Below are 7,679 nucleotides of genomic sequence, written 5' to 3'. Positions count from 1 at the left end.
GTCTACAGGTTGCCTTGTTAAACATTAAGACCTATTGCCAAGCTTTGCCCCGAGAGGGCACTTAACAAATATTTGTTGAATTGCATTTGTTGACCTGCTGTGCATCATGGATTCTAGTCCTTGGGAAATACAGACTGGTTATGCCCTTCTGTTCTTCCCTTTGTAGGTCCTGTGGTGGCTGGTGTGGTGGGAATCACCATGCCCAGGTACTGTCTGTTTGGAGACGCTGTGAACATGGCCTCCAGAATGGAAAGCAGCAGTTTGCGTGGGTATCATTTATAGCACTTTGCAAACACAATATCGCTGTCCCTTCAGTCCCTGATCTTTAACCAGAGAGTATTTTTAGAAGACTCATTTGCATTTTCTACAATTTTCCATTTGGAGGATAAGATCATTATCCACTTGAGATAACACTGATCACAAGCTTTGTAGACAAGGTTTTATACTGTTCTCTCTATGGCGCTGTGTAAACACACACGACTTACTCCTTCCAAGACTTTCCATTCTAAACAGTAAGGCACACACGTAATAAGATCATTTAAATGAAGAGCAGGACTTGGCAAACATTTTCTGTCCAGGGCCAGACAGTAAATATTTTAGGCTTTGCAGGCCACAGTCTCTGATGCGGCTGCTTAACTGCCTTTGCAGTGTGAAAGCAGCTGTAGACAATATGTAAATGAACGTGTGTGGCCATGTTCCAATAAAACTTTATTTGCAAACACAGGTGGTGGGCTGGATTTGGCCCGTGGGTGGTAATTTGCCCATCCCTGATATAGAGTATTGTTTTGGTGATGCAGAAGAAATCGATGTCCAGGAACTCCGGGGAACGTCATATTATTTTGCTTTACAGTAATTTTTGTTGCATTGACTATTGCAAGACACATATATGCCATTTATCAGCTGAGACATTTATCAGCTGGAAAAAAATAATTAGTGATTTAAATTTCGAAGAGTTTAGGTTAACGTTCTTTTGAATTTGTAAATTTACCACAATTTATGAAAACACACAAAACAATTTTCCCCTCTGATTACTTCATTGTCTAAGTTAATACACCACATCTCAAACAGATTTAAACCTCTCTTTTAGCTTGTAAGTCGAGATTTTAAGGATAAATTTTGAAAGTGGAACTGCTCTGTAGGCTCCAAACCTGACTAGTTGCAGTTCTGATTACAAACAACATTTTCAGTGGTATGTTCAGCTCTGGTGTCATCCTAGGAGGCCTGAAGAGCCCACCTGACCTCCATCCATGAGGAGTATCAACTTAGATATGGAGTCAGTTCTGCCTTCTTGTTCTAAACTGAGCATATGAAAGCTTGAGTAGCTCCCAAGAGTGTCTGAGCAATGCCTGGGTGGTTGGGGGTCCCAGCCCGAGGGTCCCAGACTTCAGAGAGGTTGTCTGTGATTTTCTTAATGAGAGACTTTGAGCAGTGTACCATTCCCCTCCACAGCAACCCTTGCACCACTGACACTTGTATGAGAGTCATAACCAAGGCCATAACTAGGCAATGACTGTTTATGGCAGCTCTCTGGATTCATGTCTCTCAGAGCACTGCAGGCGCCTTGCTGGCATTGGGAGGGTATGATTTGCAGAAGAGAGGCACCATTCCAGTCAAGGTAAGACCAGGCCAACTGTACCCCACCTGCCTCATTTGGGTCTCTGATGGAGATTTTGAGGAACTTGACAGGATGAACGAATGTCTACGCTGTCGAGCGTGGAGACCTCTAAGGTCCATCTGGAGGTACTCATGCTGCTAGGTCTTCCTTCAGACAGGGCTGTATGGTTCCCTCAAATGGTCAAACATGGAACCTATGACGGGAAACACCTTAGCTCCCACCTAGACCAACCCCTTATGGGATGTCTCCCTTCTCTTTGCCACAAATGGTCTCCTGGCCTCCACCTGAACACCCTAGTCTAGTCTTTCCCACAAAGTAACAGCTAATACAAGTCCAGGAATTACAATGCCCACATTTCCTCTATGTTCCTTCTCTCTAGTCTAAAGTGCCCAGGTAGAGGAGACAGAAGCCCATTGGTTTGGAGGTGCTAGGACCTCATCTCTATACATTTAAATGTCTCTTCCAAAGCCCTCTGCCTTTTCCTACATCCTGGCCTTTAGTCTGTCACCGAAACTTACCATGATCTCATATCTTCATCTTTCCAATAAACACTGCCCTTTCGGGGGTGGGGAGATGCTCCTCTTGAGATCTTCTCAAGAATATCTTGGAGATGTTCACAGCGGAAGTGGTGGGTGGTTACTACGATATTGGGTGTTTGGGTGGGTGTGGGGTCCAAAGAAAGAAGCCAAAGGGAAAGAGGTGGCATCAACTCCCAGTTTGCTGAGCCTGGCCCTGGCTTGCTGTATTTGATCAATTGACTTCAGGTAAGAAGAGAATTTTCTAGAAGGCAGCATATAGCCCTAGCTTTGAATCCTGTCTCATTACTTACTAGCTGTCTGATTTGAGGGCTTGGTTTTATCATCTGTAAAATGGGAATGGTGATAGTATCGCCCTCAAAGGGTGGATGTGAGAATTAAATGTGAACACGTGTGTGAGGTGTTTCATCTGGTGCCCTACTCGTAGTAAGAGCCCAATAGACTTTATTATTATTATTTTTATGTGTGTATGAGGAAGATCAGCCCTGAGCTAATATCCGTTGCCAATCCTCCTCTTTTTGTTGAGGAAGATGGGACCTGGGCTAACATCTGTGCCCATCTTCCTCTACTTTATATGGGACACCACCACAGCATGGCTTGACAAGCCGTGCGTCGGTGCGCGCCAAGGATCTGAAACTGCGAACCCCCGGGGCGCCAAAGCGGAGCCCGGGAACTTAACCACTACCCCACAGGGCCGGCCCTTGATTATTATTTTTAAAGACTTTCTTTGCAACAAACTTTAGCTCCACTGGCCCTCACCCCTAGGCCATTGCTGACTGTCCTTCTAGGCTAATCAGCAAAGCCCAAGGAAATCATGAAGATTTCATCTATAATGAGGCCTTTTCCTCACTGAGGCAGCTCCTGCCTAGTTGCGGTTCTGGCTACAAACAACATTTTCAGTAAGCCAGCAAGGAAGGCCAGAGCTGTCTGCACGGAGGCCGCATCTCACAGGCAGCCTCTCTTCCCCTGTGAGTCACCAGCGCTTTCCTTTGCCTCCCACAGGGCAAAGGAGAACAAACAACTTTCTGGCTGAAAGGCAAAGAAGGCTTCACTATTCCACTCCCTGAATTTACTGAGGAGGAAGCTCAAGTCCCAGAGATCTTCTGAGGTGAGTATTTTCCTTAAAGATGTTTGTAGGATCTCACGAAAGTCTGTGGGGTGCATTAAACATACAATTTAGGGGCTGTACTTCCAGGGTGTTGAGTCAGTCTCCCAGTAGGGGGAGCCTTCTAGCTGGCCTCCTCTTCCCACCGCGTGCTCTGCGGCCCGGAGCAAATGTGGAGCTGGAAGGGCTGGATGTGGCGAACTCATTCCCTGGGGGGCCAGGGCTGGACTGTTGCTCCCAGACCTGCCAGTGAGCCTGCCCTGACTGCCAGATATTTCCGGCCCATTAGCCTGCGATTTGCACCGAAACCAATTTCATTCTGGGGGAGGGGAAAACAGGAGAACAAAGCCTGGGGCCACAGGCCCCACCCACCCCACCTTCCTTGGCAAGGTGGCTGCTCCCTCACCTGTAGTGCTTATTTTCTTTATCAGCTAATCAGCCTGCAAGGAGACAGGACCCATATCAGAAGGCATCTCCAGAATGTGTTCAGGGGATGAAGCTTTATCTAATGTGTGAGCAAGCACTGAAATCCAACAGGACGCAGGCCATTCCAAGCAGACAGGACCCTGCAGTCAATCACCAGAAGGCTTGGTCCCAGGCTCTAATTTCCTCTGAGCACTGCAGCTTCCAAATGGATAATGTCCTGTTCTCAATTTATTGCGTAATTTTGTTCCTATCCACTGAGCAATGGATGCAATCAAGGCTTGAATTTTAAATGGAAGTTTTCATTCATTTATGAAGTACTTATTATTTTTTTTTAAATCTCTAGCAGACAAAGATGAACCTATCCATTCTGCTATGAGTATTTCCCCCTTTACACAAATAGGATTCCATGTTGTTTTATTCAGCGGTTCCTGTAACAGATTTACTGAAGCACTAATACATTTACAGTACTTCTTTTTTCATCCCTTGCAATTCCTCACATCCAGATTATCTTCCGTGTGGTTGCTCCTGAATATGGCAGAGAGATTTGAATGGTATATCATGTCTGAGACGTTTTCCTGTTGAATTTCCCATGACTAAAGAAGTGGAAACCAGTGAGGATGTTTTCTTTTTTGCCTAACCTCTGAGCTGCCTTTATGGAGATATTTTTGAGCTCTGTATAGTAAAATAAATCACCTTTTGGTGGGTTGAGAGCCTTTAATACCAGATTTTACAGAATGATTGGTGGAGTTCTTGCCTTTCTTCAGGAGGAGGGACACTAAATAGGAGCCAAGGGAAGTGCTTTACAAACAGTCCCATCTCCACTGAGAGCTCCTAAGCACTTCCATCAGCAGGACTTTTCTTCATTGCAAGGGATGAAGAAAGATGTTGGCGACTGAACTCGAGGATTCTCACTAACTCCATTTTCTAAAACATGACTCCATTTTCATTGTGGTAGGCTCTGCTCCTCCCCACAGGCCTTTAGCATCAAAGATAGGAAGTTTTTGACTGATGTTGAGAAAGAGGGAAGGCAGAGGTATTTACATGAAGGGGACAGAGGAGTAACCTCTGCTACCCCAGCATGGAGACAATGGGCCAAAATTTATCTTCTCATGCCTCATAACTTCTTCCCTAGTCTAGGATCAGGGTTTCTGGATCCAAAACACTTTGTTCCACCATGAAAGGGAACACGGTGACCTCTGCTACGAGGTGTCGTAGAGAGATGGGCCAGTCCCCATCCATCCATCCATCCATCCATCCATCCATCCATCCATCCATCCATCCATCTATTCATCCTTCATCCAGATGAACATGAACAAGGAACATTTATTAAGCACTTTGTGCCAAGTACCACATGGGGGACAAAAGAAAACATGAAACTTTCCTTGATCTTTAGCTCTTAATTAAGTTGGAGAGAGGTGGCATAAATAGTAATAATGCAATATACTAAGGACCAAGAGAGATATGTACAAAAGTGTAGACAAAACTAAGCAATCCAATATTGTGACATTAAAAGAGCATTAGAAAATGATACACAGATGTAGGGATGAAGTGGGATACAACGATCATCTATTATTAACCCATCTTTGTATTTGTATGGAGTGTGTGTGTGTTTGTTTCCTTCCAGCCCTAGCCCACATGCTTACATAAGTTACATTCATACAATGAAGACTTTGTTACCTCTACCTTTTTCATTGAATATTGTAACATAAACATTTGGCATCCGCACACACACAAACACATAAAACTTATATACACGCATGTGGATACACATATACAGATATTCACACACATGCACATGTATGCATACACATGCACACATATATACATATATATGCATATATGCAACATATATATAAATCCATCTCTCTGTCAATTGATAGATCAGTAAAGATTTATGTGTGTGTGTACTCAGTACACATGTGTGTGTATATATGCATGTCTCTCTCTCTATAAATAAATAAATAAATATATATTTCCTTTATATCACTCAAGTTTTGAGAGAGAGAGAGAGTCTTTAGGGATCATAAGCAGGAATTTTGATAAGAGCAATGTCCTAAAATATATATCCCATGGGGCTGGCCCCGTGGTTTAGTGGTTAGGTGCGCGTGCTCCGCTGCTGGCAGCCTGGGTTTGGATCCGGGCACGCACCGACGCGCTACTTGTCTGGCCATGCTGAGGCGGTATCCCACATACAGCAACTAGAAGGATGTGCAACTATGACATACAACTATCTCCTGGGGCTTTGGGGAGAAAAAGGGGTAAAAAAAAAAGGAGGAGGTTTGACAATAGATGTCAGCTCAGGGCCAGTCTTCCTCAGCAAGAAGAGGAGGATTGGCATGGATGTTAGCTCAGGGCTGATCTTCCTTACCAAATATATATATCTATCTCCCGTGTTTTTTCTATGTCAACCAATAATACCTAAGGTAGAATATACCCTTTCCACATTCTCTAAATGTCTGTTTTATGTTTAGCACTAATGGGAATTTACAAGATGGTTTGTTTTGAGAGTGCTTCCTCTTAATTCTTTAATGGAGAAGTTATGAGACACGAAGGGCAATCAAACATCACGGGCTGTTAGTTAACTAAGTCGAAACACACCCAGTTGCTGGTGATAGACGTTAGGGCTTTAGAGATAGGGATGACCAAAAAGACTTTTTCCCCTAAATGTTAATCATACAAAATGGCTTGGCCTCCTTGCATCAGAGACCCAATACTGGAATTTTGGAAATGGAAATGTAGGATAGAATGATGGAAAGTCTGGTATATATGTGAGTCTACGAAGCTCTAGTTGTATCAAGCCCTGGGAGAGTTGAGGAATTGGCTATCAACATGATATATTATCACTGTAAACTGTAGTCATAGGTTATTTATTTGAAGGCATTTTATTTATTCCATAGCACCAGGTAGAGATACAAGATCATTAAACATTATGATAAAATAAAGCAAAATTAATACAACATTGTTTTACTCTGACAGCCAAGGATTTGTGATTATGGCTATGAGTGTGCTATTTAAGAGTTTTTGACTAGAACCAATAAAATGTGTCTTCTGACCTTTCTCATTACAAAAATTCTGAATTTACAGGAAGAAGAGATCTCAAACTGGTTGGAGCACCAGCTTAGAGACCAGTTTAGACGATGTTAAGTCATTTTAATCTAGCCTATTGCTAAACAGCCGTGTACTCCACGTCTCCAGAGATTTGAGAGCCAGCGTAATTTCTGAGTTGTTTAACACAATTGTAAAAGAACCATCAAACTACAGATCTCAAAACTTCTCAAATACATTAAATACAGAGATATAAACTGACATGTTTTCAAATTATAAGCCCACTAATTAAGTCTGTACAAGACTAAGAAAAGAACTTAGAGCTCTGGCTTTTCCTATTACATTCCAGCTTCTAGCCTCAAACTGGGGTCCACATTACATTCTTAGGATCTGCCAATTCTCTACCAGGATTGGTTCATTCCATTTTTACTTGTTGACAATGTAAATCATTAACATCGACATATTCTGTATCACTGGGGTGACCGTGGTATCAGGGTGTGGCACCACGTCATTCCATTGGTCATATTTGCATTTGTGTTTCTGATTTTTTGTTGGTTCCAGTCTAGCGATCATAATTTAATGGGACAAAAACAGTTATGGGCCTGAATTTTGAAGTAAAGGCTAAATGAAGTCAGACCATTCTGTACAAACGAAGATTTCTTAGTAGATCAAGTAGAAAAAAATAGTGAGAGCATTGAGCATCACAAAGCATGTGGTAGGATTGGGTTGACAAGCTTCAGAGACCCTGTTGTGGTACTCGCTCCCTAGTCATGCTGCAAGCAGCAGTTTCATTTAGGGAACACCACGTTAATGATGTTAAATTCAGGACAATGTGAGTTTTATTCTTTTTGTTGCTTTATTCCTATTTAATTTGTAATTTTCTTTTGATTTTAGAAATACATATCAGTTATAAAAATGAGTTTATACCTATATGATGTTTATACATATTTAA

The sequence above is a fragment of the Ceratotherium simum genome, chromosome 6 (assembly GCF_057802395.1).
Source record: "Ceratotherium simum simum isolate JZ-2026a chromosome 6, ASM5780239v1, whole genome shotgun sequence".
NCBI lineage: Eukaryota > Metazoa > Chordata > Mammalia > Perissodactyla > Rhinocerotidae > Ceratotherium > Ceratotherium simum.
This window is presented reverse-complemented; position numbering follows the sequence as displayed.